The sequence below is a fragment of the Oncorhynchus kisutch genome, linkage group LG17 (assembly GCF_002021735.2).
Source record: "Oncorhynchus kisutch isolate 150728-3 linkage group LG17, Okis_V2, whole genome shotgun sequence".
Lineage (NCBI taxonomy): Eukaryota > Metazoa > Chordata > Actinopteri > Salmoniformes > Salmonidae > Oncorhynchus > Oncorhynchus kisutch.
Window position 1 is genome coordinate 7,695,461 of NC_034190.2, and position 19,129 is coordinate 7,714,589.

Here is a 19,129-nt window from a genome sequence, read left to right on the forward strand (position 1 = left end):
ATGCAGTTTGGCTACAGCCTTGTGTCCCAATCAATGCTGACATGAGGGAGACGCCAGTAAATGTAGCATAACTTAAATGAAACTTTGAATTACATACAGTACCAGTGAAAAGTTTGGACACACTTATTCATTCCATGGTTTATTTTAATTTTCCTATAATAGTGGAGACAGCAGAACAATGAAATAACACATATGGAATCATGTAGCAACCAAAAGAAGTGTTAAACAAATCAAAATATATTTTCAAAAGTTAAATTCCACAAATGAAAAGTTAATTTGTGATATTTCTTTCCTTCTTAATGCGTTTGAGCCAATCAGTTGTGTTGTGACAAGGTAGGGGTGGTATACAGAAGATAGCCCTGTTTGGTGAAAGACCAAGTCCATATTATGGCAAGAACAGCTCAAATAAGCAAAGAGAAACGACAGTCCATCATTACTTTAAGTCATGGTCAGTCAATCTGGAAAATGTCCTTGTTTCTCATGCACAAACTATCAAGGAACAAGGCGAGATCTAGATGCAGACACAGGAGGCAGATGGTGGGAGTTTTACAATGTTTATGACCGGCAAGAGGTCAAAACCAGTTCAGAGTCCAATAGGTACCGAAGGGCAGGCAGGATGAACAGGCAGGCAGGATGAACAGGCAGGCATATTCAATGTCAGGGCAGGCAGGATGAACAGGCAGGCAGGATGAACAGGCAGGCATATTCAATGTCAGGGCAGGCAGGATGAAAAGGCAGGCAGGATGAACAGGCAGGCATATTCAATGTCAGGGCAGGCAGGATGAACAGGCAGGCAGATTCAATGTCAGGGCAGGCAGGATGAACAGGCAGGCAGGATGAACAGGCAGGCAGATTCAAGGTCAGGGCAGGCAGGATGAACAGGCAGAAGGGAAAGTAGTCCAGTGTCAGGCAGATTCAAGGTCAGGGCAGGCAAGATGAACAGGCAGGCAGGATGAACAGGCAGGCAGGAAAGTAGTCCAGTGTCAGGCAGATTCAAGGTCAGGGCAGGCAGGATGAACAGGCAGGTAGGAAAGTAGTCCAGTGTCAGGCAGGATGAACAGGCAGGCAGGAAAGTAGTCCAGTGTCAGGCAGGATGAACAGGCAGGAGGGCAAGTAGTCCAGTGTCAGGCAGGATGAACAGGCAGGAGGGCAAGTAGTCCAGTGTCAGGCAGGATGAACAGGCAGGAGGGAAAGTAGTCCAGTGTCAGGCAGGATGAACAGGCAGGAGGGAAAGTAGTCCAGTGTCAGGCAGGATGAACAGGCAGGAGGGAAAGTAGTCCAGTGTCAGGCAGGATGAACAGGCAGGAGGGAGAGTAGTCCAGTGTCAGGCAGGATGAACAGGCAGGAGGGAAAGTAGTCCAGTGTCAGGCAGGATGAACAGGCAGGAGGGAAAGTAGTCCAGTGTCAGGCAGGATGAACAGGCAGGAGGGAAAGTAGTCCAGTGTCAGGCAGGATGAACAGGCAGGAGGGAAAGTAGTCCAGTGTCAGGCAGGATGAACAGGCAGGCAGGATGAACAGGCAGGAGGGAAAGTAGTCCAGTGTCAGGCAGGATGAACAGGCAGATTCAAGGTCAGAGGTCAAAACCAGGAAGACTATCAATAGAAAAGGAGTACGGGGAAAAAACGCTGGTTGACTTGACTAAACATAGAAGAAGAACTGCCACAGAGAGACAGGAAACACAGGGATAAATACACTGGCACAGAGAGACAGGAAACACAGGGATAAATACACTGGTACAGAGAGACAGGAAACACAGGGATAAATACACTTCAGTTAGTAGAACATGGTCCCCTGTAGTTCAGTTAGTAGAACATGGTTCTCTGTAGTTCAGTTAGTAGAACATGGTCCTCTGTAGTTCAGTTAGTAGAACATGGTCCTCTGTAGTTCAGTTAGTAAAACATGGTTCTCTGTAGTTCAGTTAGTATAACATGGTCCTCTGTAGTTCAGTTAGTAGAACATGGTCCTCTGTAGTTCAGTTAGTAAAACATGGTTCTCTGTAGTTCAGTTAGTATAACATGGTCCTCTGTAGTTCAGTTAGTATAACATGGTCCTCTGTAGTTCAGTTACTAGAACATGGTCCTCTGTAGTTCAGTTAGTAGAACATGGTCCTCTGTAGTTCAGTTAGTAGAACATGGTCCTCTGTAGTTCAGTTAGTAGAACATGGTCCTCTGTAGTTCAGTTAGTAGAACATGGTCCTCTGTAGTTCAGTTAGTAGAACATGGTCCCCTGTACTTCAGTTAGTAGAACATGGTCCTCTGTAGTTCAGTTAGTAGAACATGGTCCTCTGTAGTTCAGTTAGTAGAACATGGTCCCCTGTAGTTCAGTTAGTAGAACATGGTCCTCTGTAGTTCAGTTAGTAGAACATGGTCCTCTGTAGTTCAGTTAGTAGAGCATGGTCCTCTGTAGTTCAGTTAGTAGAACATGGTCCTCTGTGGTTTAGTTAGTAGAACATGGTTCTCTGTTGTTCAGTTAGTAGAACATGGTCCTCTGTGGTTCAGTTAGTAGAGCATGGTCCTCTGTAGTTCAGTTAGTAGAACATGGTCCTCTGTGGTTTAGTTAGTAGAGCATGGTCCTCTGTAGTTCAATTAGTAGAACATGGTCCCCTGTAGTTCAGTTAGTAGAACATGGTCCCCTGTAGTTCAGTTAGTAGAACATGGTCCTCTGTAGTTCAGTTAGTAGAACATGGTCCTCTGTAGTTCAGTTAGTAGAACATGGTCCCCTGTAGTTCAGTTAGTAGAACATGGTCCCCTGTGGTTCAGTTAGTAGAACATGGTCCTCTGTAGTTCAGTTAGTAGAACGTGGTCCTCTGTAGTTCAGTTAGTAGAACATGGTCCCCTGTAGTTCAGTTAGTAGAACATGGTCCTCTGTAGTTCAGTTAGTAGAACATGGTCCCCTGTAGTTCAGTTAGTAGAACATGGTCCTCTGTAGTTCAGTTAGTAGAACATGGTCCTCTGTAGTTCAGTTAGTAGAGCATGGTCCTCTGTAGTTAAGTTAGTAGAACATGGTCCTCTGTGGTTTAGTTAGTAGAACATGGTCCCCTGTAGTTCAGTTAGTAGAACATGGTCCTCTGTAGTTCAGTTAGTAGAACATGGTCCCCTGTAGTTCAGTTAGTAGAACATGGTCCTCTGTAGTTCAGTTAGTAGAACATGGTCCTCTGTAGTTCAGTTAGTAGAGCATGGTCCTCTGTAGTTAAGTTAGTAGAACATGGTCCTCTGTGGTTTAGTTAGTAGAACATGGTCCCCTGTAGTTCAGTTAGTAGAACATGGTCCTCTGTAGTTCAGTTAGTAGAACATGGTCCTCTGTAGTTCAGTTAGTAGAACATGGTCCTCTGTAGTTCAGTTAGTAGAACATGGTCCTCTCTAGCTCAATTAGTAGAACATGGTCCTCTGTAGTTCAGTTAGTAGACATGGTCCTCTCTAGCTCAATTAGTAGACATGGTCCTCTCTAGCTCAGTTGGTAGAGAATGGCTCTTGCAATGCCAGGATAGTGTGTTGATTCCGGGGACCACCCGTACATAAAATATATGCACAAATGACAATAGATATTGACAAAACTGATGTATGTCATCTGATAAATGACATATGTATAAAAATATACCGTATTTTTACTCACAATCATCATTAGAAAACTGTCGCCTTCAATGAACGTTGTTCTGTCACCTTACAATGAACAGTGAGAGTCAAGGATGCTTGCTTGGCCCCCTACAGTGTTTTGCATATTAACTTTACTTTTGCACATTAGGTAAGTGACTGCACTTATCTAAATGAAGGCCTCTGTGTAGAGTCCCCCCATGCCAGGCATGTGTCCCTTCTGCTTCATCATTGTAGGATATATGGGGGGAGAGTCGGCTCAAGGAATTTGAGGTAATTATCGCATGGTTATAGTTAATGCAGTTTTTCTTCTGTGTACACTAGCTGTTTGGCCTCCCAAATGGCAACCTACAGTATTCCCTATATAGTACACTAGTTTTGACCGGGGCCCACAGTGATCAGAACCCTAAGCAGTACACCATGTAGAGAATAGGGTGCCATTTGGGATTGTAGGGTCGTCGCTCTGACTAAAGACCAAGGCCAATTCCAAGTGGCAGACCGTACCCGATACACATCTACTCGCCGATCGGCATGACAACGGTAGAGATGAAAAAGACCCTGGCACATCCCAGCCACTTCCCCTTTCCCAGCACACAAGATAACACTCCAGAGGGCCCTTAAACGGCAGAACATCCACTTATAAATGTTCTATCCAGGACAGGATGGCACCGTGACAGCTAGGGTGCCCGCCAAATGGCTCTCGCTCTCTGCTCTTAAAGGACAGAATCCAGACTAGTCATGTGGAATCAGGAGGACATTCTTGTTAACACCAATAACCTTTACGTAAGGATCTGGGCCGGGAGGCAAAAAGAGTACTGATGATCATTCTGCGCTGTAGAAATGTTAAATTGTGTAACTTCTCTCTTTAAAGGAGAACAGGAGAACATGTCATGTTTTGCACACTATATATATATTTACAAAAGTATGTGGACACCCCTTCAAATTAGTGGATTTTTTCTATTTTCAGCCACACTCATTGCCGACAGGTGTATAAAATCGAGCACAAAGCCATGCAATCTCCATAGACAAACACTGGCAGTAAAATTACCTTACTGAAGATCTCAGTGACTTTCAATGCGCCACCTTTCCAGCATGTCAGTTCTGTCAAACTTCTTCCCTTCTGGATCTTCCCCGGTCAACTGTAAGTGCTGTTATTGTGAAGTGGAAACATCTAGGAGCAACAAAGTGGTAGGCCACACAAGTGGTAGGCCACACAAAGTGGTAGGCCACACATGTGGTAGGCCACACAAGTGGTAGGCCCTGAAGTGGTAGGCCACACAAGCTCACAGAACGGCACCGCCGAGTGCTGAAGCGCATAAAAATCATCTGTCCTCGGTTGAAACACTCACTACCAAGTTCCAAACTGCCTCTAGAAGCAATGTCAGCACAAGAACTGTTCGTTTCCATGGCACCTGGCAGCCGTACACAAGCCTAATATCACCATGTGCAATGCCAAGCGTCAGCTGGAGTGGTGTAAAGCTTGTTGCCATTGGACTCCAGAGCAGTGGAAACGCATTCTCTGGAGTGATGAATCACGCTTCATCACCATCTGGCAGTCCGATGGATGAATCTGGGTTTGGCGGATACCAGGAGACCACTACCTGCCACTACCCCTGGCTAACTACTTCCTTAGCTGATCATTTGATAATCTGTCATTGTATACCATAGTATTATCTTGTTTTTATAATAAATCTTTGTTTTATAAAATAATATTACTATCTGAGATTTTGAATCTGACTTATAATTGCGACAGGAATAATTGCGACAGGAATAATTGCGACAGGTATAATTGCGACAGGTATAATTGCGACAGGTATAATTGCGACAGGTATAATTGCGACAGGTATAATTGCGACAGGAATAATTGCGACAGGTATAATTGCGACAGGAATAATTGCGACAGGAATAATTGCGACAGGAATAATTGCGACAGGTATAATTGCGACAGGAATAATAGCGACAGGTATAATTGCGACAGGTATAATTGCGACAGGTATAATAGCGACAGGTATAATTGCGACAGGTATAATTGCGACAGGTATAATAGCGACAGGAATAATTGCGACAGGTATAATTGCGACAGGTATAATTGCGACAGGTATAATAGCGACAGGTATAATAGCGACAGGTATAATTGCGACAGGTATAATAGCGACAGGTATAATTGCGACAGGTATAATTGCGACAGGAATAATAGCGACAGGTATAATTGCGACAGGTATAATTGCGACAGGAATAATTGCGACAGGAATAATTGCGACAGGAATAATTGCGACAGGTATAATTGCGACAGATATAATTGCGACAGGTATAATTGCGACAGGAATAATTGCGACAGGAATAATTGCAACAGGTATAATTGCGACAGGAATAATTGCGACAGGAATAATTGCGACAGGTATAATTGCGACAGGTATAATTGCGACAGGTATAATTGCGACAGGAATAATTGCGACAGGAATAATTGCGACAGGTATAATTGCGACAGGTATAATTGCGACAGGTATAATTGCGACAGGAATAATTGCGACAGGTATAATTGCGACAGGTATAATTGCGACAGGTATAATTGCGACAGGTATAATTGCGACAGGAATAATAGCGACAGGTATAATTGCGACAGGTATAATTGCGACAGGTATAATTGCGACAGGTATAATTGCGACAGGAATAATTGCGACAGGTATAATAGCGACAGGTATAATAGCGACAGGTATAATTGCGACAGGTATAATTGCGACAGGTATAATTGCGACAGGTATAATTGCGACAGGTATCAAACAAGTCCATAGGGTTGAGAGTGCTTGATGTGTCTGGGAATCCGTTGGACATCTCCGTCGTCACAGGAAGTGTTTTTCCAAACCTTCAGAAGTTAAACTTAGCCTACTGTGGCCGTAATGGAAGCGTGCAATGGGATGTGGCAGACAGGTCTTTCTTGAGGAACGTGTCGAGTCTTGACATGAGTAGTTTCCACATGTCTCTGGAGGTTATGAGCATGTTGCTGCGGAGCTTCGACTCCCTGTTAGAATCTCTGACACTCATTTAGGAATAGAGACGTCTGCCTATACAAAAGTCATCGCCAATATTGCCACATACCTACGTTGAGAATACTCCAATTTAGATATAACAACATCAGTTTTGTTTCTGAGGAACTCCTGCAGTCCTGCACCCAGATGACAGGTCTGGGAATGCAATATAATAATATGATTGATCTGTCTGACTCTTCATTCTGGCAAATGAAGCAGCTGCGAAAACTGGAATTGGAACACAACATGCTTTCACCTGTGCTAAAAGGCACAAGCAATCTCCCCACCTGGGATGTCCTGGATCTCAGCTTCAATAGAATCAATCAACTAGAATGCTCAGATTTTGCCAATAAAACTGGACTCACATAACTCTTCCTTCACAAAAACAAAATCCCTCAATTTGAAAGCTGTGTTTTCCAGGATGTGATGTCCTTAAAGGTCCTAAACATTGGAACAAACCAAATGCTGGCCTTGAGTGATGCTTTCAATAATGGTTTTCAAAAACTTGAGATCTTGGATTTGCGAGGCAATAAACTAAGTTCTGTCAGAAAAGAAGACTTTAACAGCTTACAATCACTCAAGGAATTGCTTTTATTAAACAAATCTAATTAGCAGCTTAGAAGATGTCGGCATTTGAGGTGATGGTCAACCTTTAGAAGCCTTACTCTTTCAGCAAATAGAATCAGTCAAACTGAAACTAGAGACCGGTTGTTCAGAGGATGAACAGGCTTAACCAGCCTCAGTATGTCTTCCAATCACATCAAACACATGATAAACTCAACCCTCCACCCTTCTTTCACTTGACATCACTCAAGATTCTATATGTCTTCAGCCAACGGATGGATAATAAACCATCAAACTTTCTTGAGGGTCTGGAATGTTTATCAGAATTCAGGGCAGGGTATCTGAATATTAAGTCTCTGCACTCAGACACATTCATTCACACCCCCCAATTGAGGTACCTTGACATCAGCAATAATGTGTTCTCAACCCTCACTCCAGAGCTGTTTCTTCCAATGCCAATCAAATCAGCAGACTATATCTGTCCAAATCTCAACTTCAGTCTTTGGATTTCCTCATACTAGCCAATCTATCTCAAGTTGCATTTCTGCTGTTGGAAAACAACCAGATTAGAGAGATCAATGAGATACGTTCTCTCCCTGCCGTAACGTCCTTGAAAATGAATAATAACCCTTTCATATGTGACTGTAGAAATGCTTGGTTCATCCAGTGGGTGTAGGACAATAAACCAAACACAAGTTGGTGAAGCCCATGACTATAACTGCAGCTATCCAGACCATCTGAGGGGCACTAAACTGTTGGACCTTGACACCCGTCCGTGTTCAGTAGACGTAGGCTTCTTCTACTTCCTGTCCACCACTTCTCTGGTCCTCCTCACCCTGCTGGGGTCCATCATCTACCATCTCCTGAGACGGCAAGTTGTCTATTCCTTCTTCTTCTTCTTTGTGGCATTTCTCTACGACACCAAGCGGAGGAACAGGCGTGCATCTTATCAGTATGATGCCTTCGTCTCCTACAACACCCACGATGAGCCCTGGGTCCCGAGGGAGCTTCTGCCAGAGCTGGAGGGGCAGTAGGGCTGGAAGCTGTGTCTGCAACACCGGGACTTCCAGCCACGCAAACCCATCATAGAAAACATCACAGATGCCATCTACGGGAGCCGCAAGACCATCTGTGTGATCAGCCGTCTCTGTCTGGAGAGTGAGTGGTGCTCCAGAGAGATACAGGTGGCCAGGTGGGTCTAACAATCTTCAATTACAGTTATAAGAATATGTTGACGATAAATACACAACGCAGAGGATGGAAGGACTAAAAACTAGAGTACTAATGTTCAATAGGGAATTGTAAATATGAGTTGGGTTTCCGTTAAACAGCTGTTTAGAAACTGTGGAATGTCAGTCCTGAACTCAGAGCTACGTGTGCTACGTTCTGTATATTGAGTCTGGAGCAGGATACTTGTTATTTGGCCATTGGCCCAGTTGTACTGCAAGGACTAAACCCCATGCTAGGGTGGGGGGTTATAAAATGGTATCCTGTCCATTTGTTCTGAAGAGAATAGCTGAGGACAGGGGAGACTGAATATCTACCTCCCAGTATAACATGTATGATTTGTCCTTCTAAAATAAATCTTTTTTTCTCCCCCTGATTTGCTTTGGAGTTTGTGTTATTGAAGAGTAACATCAACTGCTAACACAGTACACATACACACACTGTACTTCATAAAGACTTTCTACTTTACTCTCCAGCTTCCGTCTGTTTGACGAGCAGAAGGATGTGTTGATCCTGGTGTTTCTGGGGGAGATCGCAGAGCAGCAGCTCTCTCCCTACCACCGAATGAGGAGGCTGCTGAAGAGACAAACCTACCTCAGCTTGCCCAGAGCTGGGGAGTACACCGGGGTCTTCTGGCAGAAACTACGGGTGGCTCCGGAGACCAGGGACTGCCCTGCTGAGCAGAACCCAATCCTCACTGGGGTGGAGAGATGGTGACAGAAATAAACTAAATGTACTAACCTTTAACCTATATGTTCTGAACTTCATCAGACATGTCATGATATAAACATGACTGAACGTTATTGACAAATACTAATGCATCTTATATAATTAGAAATTCAGCTAATATACTTGCGTATAGTTACATGCCTACCCAGCTAGCAAAATATTGAACCAAATGTGAAGTGGGCCAATGACTGCAGATGTGTTGCTATTATAAGTTGGCTCTCAGGGTCATATTTTATTAACTTGCTTAGCTTTGCCTAATATCATTGGTGTTTTTTCTTCTTCGTGTAAGATAAAATTTACAATTATTATGACAAATAGTGTCCTACCTAATTTTTGTTGTTGTTAATTTGTCAAAATCCTTTTGACCCCGTAATGTTTATGATGAATACAAGTTTATAATAGTCACACCGTTGTCAGTTATGCTTCATTTGAACTAGCAAGCCAGCTAGCTAATACTAGCTACCTGACAAGCTAATGAAGATAACTATTGCTAGCTAGCTGACAAGCTAATGAAGATAACTATTGCTAGCTAGCTGACAAGCTAATGAAGATAACTATTGCTAGCTAGCTGACAAGCTAATGAAGATAACTATTGCTAGCTAGCTGACAAGCTAATGAAGGTAACTATTGCTAGCTAGCTGACAAGCTAATGAAGATAACTATTGCTAGCTAGCTGACAAGCTAATGAAGCAAAACACTCAGATGAAGATAACTAACTTAGCTAGCTGGTTAGTTTGCTAGATTCAATTCACATGATGATCTTGATATAATTTTAGCTACACACACTATCCTTACAGACTCTGTAATAAACAGTGGGGCTTGAACCACCAATGATTACAAGGCAAGCAGGATGATGCAGACCTCCAAGAGCTGTAGTACAGAGTGCGCTTACACACAACAGGGCTCCTTCTGACGTCGCAATTCCAGGGTGTAGAGTGGTAAATCCACCACTAGAGGGCGCGCCATCCCCATAAATGTCAGTGAGTGTACAAAAACATTAGGAACACCATCCAATATTGAGTTACAACTCCTTTTGCCCTCAGAACAAATCCAATATGCCGGGGCATGGACTCTACACGGTGACACAGGGATGCTTGCCCATATTGACTCCAATGCTTCCCACAGTTATATCCAGGTGGCTGGTAGACCATTCTTGATACACAAGAGGAAACTGTTGAGCATGAAAAACCCAGCAGCGTTGCAGTTCTTGAGTTACTCGAGACGGTTGCCATGCCACCCACTACCATATCCCGTTCAAAGGCACATACATCTTTTGCCCTGCCCATTGACCCCCTGAACGTCACACATACATACACAATCCATGTCTCAATTGTCTCAAGGCTTTAAAAGCCTTCTTTAACCTGTCTCCTCCCCTTCATCTACACTGTTGAAGTGGATTTAACAAGTGACATCAACAAGGGATCATAGAGTTCACCTGGATTCACCTTGGTCAGTCTATGTCATGGAAGGAGCAGGTGTTCCTAATTTTTTGTACACCCAGTGTATAACGTCAAGAGAACCTGTCTGATATGGAAATTTAACCACAAGTACAATGATTATAGACTTTATTATAGATTATAGATGCTGTGAACACTGTATGTGGTGTTGCCTGCGGGCGATGTTGAAATACTCTCAGGGACTGTAGCTACAGCCTGAGGTTCCTTATACTCAGCCACCTGCACAAAAACTGAGATATACAGTTTCCCTGAGGGATATACAGTTTCCCTGAGGGAAAACGTGTTAAGCATTTAAATGACATTGTATTCTATTGAGTGAAACACTGATTAGTGTTGGGTAACATTTGGATAAGGAGCATCAGAGCTGTGTTGTTGAATAAACACTGTCAGAAGATAGAGGAAGATAGAGGAAGATCATCAGGGACTCCCAGCCACGCGAGCCATGGCCTGTTCTTCCCGCTTCCTTCACTCAGAGCGTCATGACAGACTGGCCAATAACTTTTTACCCCGAGACCATAAGGCTGCTGAATAGCCTGCTCCGCCTGCCCCCCCCCCCCCCCCCCAGAAATAAAGTATTCTTTATTTCTATTCAATTTTTTACGTTTCATTCATCCCCCCACCCCCCTCCCTGCTGCTCCCCTTATGGACATTCCCTAATGGACTCTTAACCCCCCCCCCCACACACACACACACACAGTTGTAAATGTGTATATAACTCCATCTATCTATCTAACTAACTAACTAACTATCTATCTATCTAACTAACTAACTATCAATCTATCTATCTATCTATCGATCTATCTAACTAATTAACTATATATCTCAAATCAAATGTATTTATATAGCCCTTCTTACATCAGCTGATATCTCAAAGTGCTGTACAGAAACCCAGCCTAAAACCCCAAACAGCAAGCAATGCAGGTGTAGAAGCACAGTGGCTAGGAAAAACTCCCTAGAAAGGCAAAAACCTAGGAAGAAACCTAGAGAGGAACCAGGCTCTGAGAGGTGGCCAGTCCTCTTCTGGCTGTGCCGGGTGGAGATTATAACAGAACATGACCAAGATGTTCAAATGTTCATAAATGACCAGCATGGTGTGGTTGTCGATGGTGCAACAGGTCAGCACATCAGGAGTAAATGTCAGTTGGCTTTTCATAGCCGATCATTAAGAGTATCTCTACCGCTCCTGCTGTCTCTAGAGAGTTGAAAACAGCAGGTCTGGGACAGGTAGCACATCCGGTGAACAGGTCAGGGTTCCATAGCCGCAGGCAGAACAGTTGAAACTGGAGCAGCAGCACGGCCAGGTGGACTGGGGACAGCAAGGAGTCATCATGCCAGGTAGTCCTGAGGCATGGTACTAGGGCTCAGGTCCTCCGAGAGAGAGAAAGAAAGAGCGAAAGAGAGAAAGAATTAGAGAGAGCATACTTAAATTCACACAGGACACTGGCTGGAGGCTGAGACAGGAGGGGTCAGGAGACACTGTGGCCCCATCCGATGATACCCCCGGACAGGGCCAAACAGGAAAGATAACCCCACCCACTTTGCCAAAGCACAGCCCCCACAACACTAGAGGGATATCTTCAACCCCCAACTTACCGTCCTGAGACAAGGCCGAGTATAGCCCACAAAGATCTCCGCCACGGCACAACCCAAGGGGTGTCGCCAACCCAGACAGGAAGATCACGTCACTGACTCAACCCACTCAAGTGACGCACCCCTCCTAGGGACGGCATGAAAGAGCACCAGTAAGCCAGTGACTCAGCCCCTGTAATAGGGTTAGAGGCAGAGAATCCCAGTGGAGAGAGGGGAACCGGCCAGGAAGAGACAGCAATGGCTCCAGAGCTTCCGTTCACCTTCACACTTCTGGGCAGACTACACTCAATCCTATGACCCACTGAAGACATGAGTCTTCAGTAAAGACTTAAAGGTTGAGACCGAGTCTGCGTTTCTCACACGGGTAGGCAGACCCTTCCATAAAAATTGAGCTCTATAGGAGAAAGCCCTGCCTCCAGCTGTTTGCTTAGAAATTCTAGGGACAATTAGGAGGCCTGCGTCTTGTGACCGTAGCGTACGTGTAGGTATGTACGGCAGGACCAAATCAGAAAGATAGGTAGGAGCAAGCCCATGTAATGCTTTGTAGGTTAGCAGTAAAACCTTGAAATCAGCCCTTGTCTTAACAGGAAGCCAGTGTAGGGAGGCACTGGAGTAATATGATCAAATTTGTTGTTTCTAGTCAGGATTCTAGCAGCTGTATTTAGCACTAACTGAAGTTTATTTAGTGCTTTATCCAGGTAACCAGAAAGTAGAGCATTGCAGTAGTCTAACCTAGAAGTAACAAAAGCATGGATACATTTTTCTGCATCGTTTTTGGACAGAAAGTTTTTTATTTTTTGCAATGTTACGGAGATGGAAAAAAGCTGCTTAAAATGGTCTTGATATATTCGTCAAAAGAGAGATCAGGGTCCAGAGTAACGCCGAGGTCCTTCACAGTTTTATTTGAGACAACTGCACAACCATCAAGATTAATTGTCAGATTCAACAGAAGATCTCTTTGTTTCTTGGGACATAAAACAAGCATCTCTGTTTTGTCCGAGTTTAAAAGTAGAACTTTTGCAGCCATCCACTTCCTTATGTCTGAAACACAGGCTTCTACCGAGGGAAATTTTGGGGCTTCACCATGTTTCATTGAAATGTACAGCTGTGTGTCATCCACATAGCAGTGAAAGCTAGCATGATGTTTTCTAATGACATTCCCAAGAGGTAAAATATATAGTGAAAACAATAGTGGTCCTAAAACGGAACCTTGAGGAACACCGAAATTTACAGTTGATTTGTCAGAGGACAAACCATTCACAGAGACAAACCGATGTCTTTCCGACAGATAAGATCTAAACCAGGGCAGAACTTCTCCGTTTAGAGCAATATGGGTTTCCAATCTCTCCAAAAGAATGTGGTGATCGATGGTCTCAAAAGCAGGACTAAGCTCTAGGAGCACGAGGACAGATGCAGAGCCTCAGTCTGACGCCATTAAAAGGTCATTTACCACCTTAACAAGTGCAGTCTCAGTGCTATGATGGGGTCTAAAACCAGACTGAAGCATTTTGTATACATTGTTTGTCTTCAGGAAGGCAGTGAGTTGCTGAGCACAAGCTTTTTCAAAAAAAAATTTGAGGAATGGAAGATTCGATATAGGCCGATAGTTTTTTATACAGTGCCTTGCGAAAGTATTCGGCCCCCTTGAACTTTGCGACCTTTTGCCACATTTCAGGCTTCAAACATAAAGATATAAAACTGTATTTTTTGTACAAAAAGATTTCCCAAGCTTTAAACATCCCAAGGAGCACTGTGCAAGCGATAATATTGAAATGGAAGGAGTATCAGACCACTGCAAATCTACCAAGACCTGGCCGTCCCTCTAAACTTTCAGCTCATACAAGGAGAAGACTGATCAGAGATGCAGCCAAGAGGTCCATGATCACTCTGGATGAACTGCAGAGATCTACAGCTGAGGTGGGAGACTCTGTCCATAGGACAACAATCAGTCGTATATTGCACAAATCTGGCCTTTATGGAAGAGTGGCAAAGAAGAAAGCCATTTCTTAAAGATATCCATAAAAAGTGTTGTTTAAAGTTTGCCACAAGCCACCTGGGAGACACACCAAACATGTGGAAGAAGGTGCTCTGGTCAGATGAAACCAAAATTGAACTTTTTGGCAACAATGCAAAACGTTATGTTTGGCGTAAAAGCAACACAGCTCATCACCCTGAACACACCATCCCCACTGTCAAACATGATGGTGGCACCATCATGGTTTGGGCCTGCTTTTCTTCAGCAGGGACAGGGAAGATGGTTAAAATTGATGGGAAGATGGATGGAGCCAAATACAGGACCATTCTGGAAGAAAACCTGATGGAGTCTGCAAAAGACCTGAGACTGGGACGGAGATTTGTCTTCCAACAAGACAATGATCCAAAACATAAAGCAAAATCTACAATGGAATGGTTCAAAAATAAACATATCCAGGTGTTAGAATGGCCAAGTCAAAGTCCAGACCTGAATCCAATCGAGAATCTGTGGAAAGAACTGAAAACTGCTGTTCACAAATGCTCTCCATCCAACCTCACTGAGCTCGAGCTGTTTTGCAAGGAGGAATGGGAAAAAATGTCAGTCTCTCGATGTGCAAAACTGATAGAGACATACCCCAAGCGACTTACAGCTGTAATCGCAGCAAAAGGTGGCGCTACAAAGTATTAACTTAAGGGGGCTGAATAATTTTGCACGCCCAATTTTTCTGTTTTTGATTTGTTAAAAAAGTTTGAAATATCCAATAAATGTCGTTCCACTTCATGATTGTGTCCCACTTGTTGTTGATTTGTCACAAAAAAATACAGTTTTATATCTTTATGTTTGAAGCCTGAAATGTGGCAAAAGGTCGCAAAGTTCAAGGGGGCCGAATACTTTCGCATGGCACTGTATATATTTATATATTTTATATTTTCTGGGTCAAGGTTTGGCTTTTTCAAGAGAGGCTTTATTACTGCCACTTTTAGTGAGTTTGTTACACATCCGGTGGATAGAGAGACGTTTATTATGTTCAACATAGGAGGGCCAAGCACAGGAAGCAGCTCTTTCAGTAGTTTAGTTGGAATAGGGTCCAGTATACAGCTTGAAGGTTTAGAGTCCATGATTATTTTCATCATTGTGTCAAGAGATACAGTACTAAAACACCCTAGTGTCTCTCTTAATCCTTGGTCCTGGCAGGGTTGTGCAGACTCAGAACAACTGAGCTTTGGAGGAATACGCATATTTAAAGAGGAGTCTGTGATTTGCTTTCTAATGATCATGATATTTTCCTCAAAGAAGTTCATGAATTTTTTACTGCTGAAGTGAAAGCCTTCCTCACTTGGGAGACTATCTATCTATCTATCTATCTATCTATCTATCTATCTATCTATCTATCTATCTATCTATCTATCTATCTATCTATCTATCTATCTAACTAACTAACAATCTATCTATATCTAATTATTCAATTCAATTCGAGGGGCATTATTGGCATTGGAAACATGTGTTAACATTGCCAAAGCAAGTGAGGTAGATAATAAACAAAAGTGAAATAAACCATAAAAATGAACAGTAAACATTACACACACAGAAGTTTCAAAACAATAAAGACATTACAAATGTCATATTATGTATATACAGTGGGGCAAAAAAGTATTTAGTCAGCCACCAATTGTGCAAGTTCTCCCACTTAAAAAGATGAGAGAGGCCTGTAATTTTCATCATAGGTACACTTCAACTATGACAGACAGAATTAGAAAAAGAAATCCAGAAAATCACATTGTAGCATTTTTTTAATGCATTTATTTGCAAATTATGGTGGAAAATAAGTATTTGGTCAATAACAAAAGTTTATCTCAATACTTTGTTATATACCCTTTGTTGGCAATGACAGAGGTCAAATGTTTTCTGTAAGTCTTCACAAGGTTTTCACACACTGTTGCTGGTATTTTGGTTAGGAACAGCAGAATACTGATTGAGGCAGAGAATTGACACCTAGTGGGATGAGCATGATATCTGAGGACTCATCACACTTCCATGACCCACTGTTCACTACAATATTTTTGATCAGAATCACCTTTATTTGCCAAGTACAATTACACATCTTCAGAATGTTACCTGGTGATATGGTGCTGCTAGACAACATACTCAGAATGTTACCTGGTGATATGGTGCTGCTAGACAACATACTCAGAATGTTACCTGGTGATATGGTGCTGTTAGACAACATACTCAGAATGTTACCTGGTGATGTGGTGCTGTTACACAACATACTCAGAATGTTACCTGGTGATATGGTGCTGTTAGACAACATACTCAGAATGTTACCTGGTGATATGGTGCTGTTAGACAACACACTCAGAATGTTACCTGGTGATATGGTGCTGTTAGACAACGTACTCAGAATGTTACCTGGTGATATGCTGCTGTTAGACAACATACTCAGATTGTTACCTGGTGATATGGTGCTGTTAGACAACATACTCAGAATGTTACCTGGTGATATGGTGCTGTTAGACAACATACTCAGAATGTTACCTGGTGATATGGTGCTGTTAGACAACATCCTCAGAATGTTACCTGATGATATGGTGCTGTTAGACAACATACTCAGAATGTTACCTGGTGATATGGTGCTGCTAGACAACATACTCAGAATGTTACCTGGTGATATGGTGCTGCTAGACAACATACTCAGAATGTTACCTGGTGATATGGTGCTGCTAGACAACATACTCAGCATGTTACCTGGTGATATGGTGCTGATGGTGATAGACAGCATACTCAGAATGTTACCTGGTGATATGGTGCTGTTAGACAACATACTCAGATTTGTTACCTGGTGATATGGTGCTGTTAGACAACATACTCAGAATGTTACCTGGTGATATGGTGCTGCTAGACAACATCCTCAGAATGTTACCTGGTGATATGGTGCTGTTAGACAACATACTCAGAATGTTACCTGGTGATGTGGTGCTGTTACACAACATACTCAGAATGTTACCTGGTGATATGGTGCTGTTAGACAACATACTCAGAATGTTACCTGGTGATATGGTGCTGCTAGACAACATACTCAGAATGTTACCTGGTGATATGGTGCTGTTAGACAACATACTCAGAATGTTACCAGCTGATATGGTGCTGTTAGACAACATACTCAGGATGTTACCTGGTGATATGGTGCTGTTAGACAACATACTCAGAATGTTACCTGGTGATATGGTGCTGTTAGACAACATACTCAGAATTTTACCTGGTGATATGGTGCTGTTAGACAACATACTCAGAATGTTACCTGGTGATATGGTGCTGTTAGACAACATACTCAGAATGTTACCAGGTGATATGGTGCTGTTAGACAACATACTCAGAATGTTACCTGGTGATATGGTGCTGTTAGACAACATGCTCAGATTGTTACCTGGTGATATGGTGCTGCTAGACAACATACTCAGAATGTTACCTGGTGATATGGTGCTGCTAGACAACATACTCAGAATGTTACCTTGACATCAGCCCCACCCGTAGAGACAACAGTGACATGCAGAGGTTCTCAGATTTGATATGGTGCTGCTAGACAACATACTCAGATTGTTACCTGGTGATATGGTGCTTCTAGACAACATACTCAGAATGTTACCTGGTGATATGGTGCTGCTAGACAACATACTCAGAATGTTACCTGGTGATATGGTGCTGTTAGACAACATACTCAGAATGTTACCTGGTGATATGATGCTGTAAGACAACATACTCAGAATGTTACCTGGTGATATGGTGCTGTTAGACAACATACTCAGAATGTTAACTGGTGATATGGTGCTGTTAGACAACATACTCAGAATGTTACCTGGTGATATGGTGCTGCTAGACAACATACTCAGAATGTTACCTGGTGATATGGTGCTGTTAGACAACATACTCAGAATGTTACCTGGTGATATGGTGCTGCTAGACAACATACTCAGAATGTTACCTGGTGATATGGTGCTGTTAGACAACATACTCTGAATGTTACCTGGTGATATGGTGCTGTTAGACAACATACTCAGAATGTTACCTGGTGATATGGTGCTGCTAGACAACATACTCAGAATGTTACCTGGTGATATGGTGCTGTTAGACAACATCCTCAGCATGTTACCTGGTGATATGGTGCTGCTAGACAACATACTCAGAATGTTACCTGGTGATATGGTGCTGCTAGACAACATACTCAGAATGTTACCTGGTGATATGGTGCTGCTAGACAACATACTCAGATTGTTACCTGGTGATATGGTGCTGTTAGACAACATACTCAGAATGTTACCTGGTGATATGGTGCTGTTAGACAACATACTCAGAATGTTACCTGGTGATATGGTGCTGCTAGACAACATACTCAGAATGTTACCTGGTGATATGGTGCTGTTAGACAACATACTCAGAATGTTACCAGGTGATATGGTGCTGTTAGACAACATACTCAGAATGTTACCTGGTGATATGGTGCTGTTAGACAACATACTCAGAATGTTACCTGGTGATATGGTGCTGTTAGACAACATACTCAGAATGTTACCTGGTGATATGGTGCTGTTAGACAACATACTCAGAATGTTACCTGGTGATATGGTGCTGTTAGACAACATACTCAGAATGTTACCTGGTGATATGGTGCTGTTAGACAACATACTCAGAATGTTACCAGGTGATATGGTGCTGATAGACAACATACTCAGAATGTTACCTGGTGATATGGTGCTGTTAGACAACATACTCAGAATGTTACCTGGTGATATGGTGCTGCTAGACAACATACTCAGAATGTTACCTGGTGATATGGTGCTGTTAGACAACATACTCAGAATGTTACCTGGTGATATGGTGCTGTTAGACAACATACTCAGAATGTTACCTGGTGATATGGTGCTTCTAGACAACATACTCAGAATGTTACCTGGTGATATGGTGCTGTTAGACAAC

At 42.8% G+C, this 19,129-nt stretch overlaps 2 pseudogenes; both read left to right on the top strand.

Annotated features, from left to right (window-relative positions):
• Positions 1 to 4,995: 4,995 nt before the first annotated feature.
• On the top strand, positions 4,996 to 7,228 carry LOC116354481 (leucine-rich repeats and immunoglobulin-like domains protein 3; annotated as a pseudogene).
• A 227-nt stretch (positions 7,229 to 7,455) lies between these two features.
• Positions 7,456 to 9,124, top strand: LOC109878622 (toll-like receptor 13; annotated as a pseudogene).
• Positions 9,125 to 19,129: the final 10,005 nt, after the last annotated feature.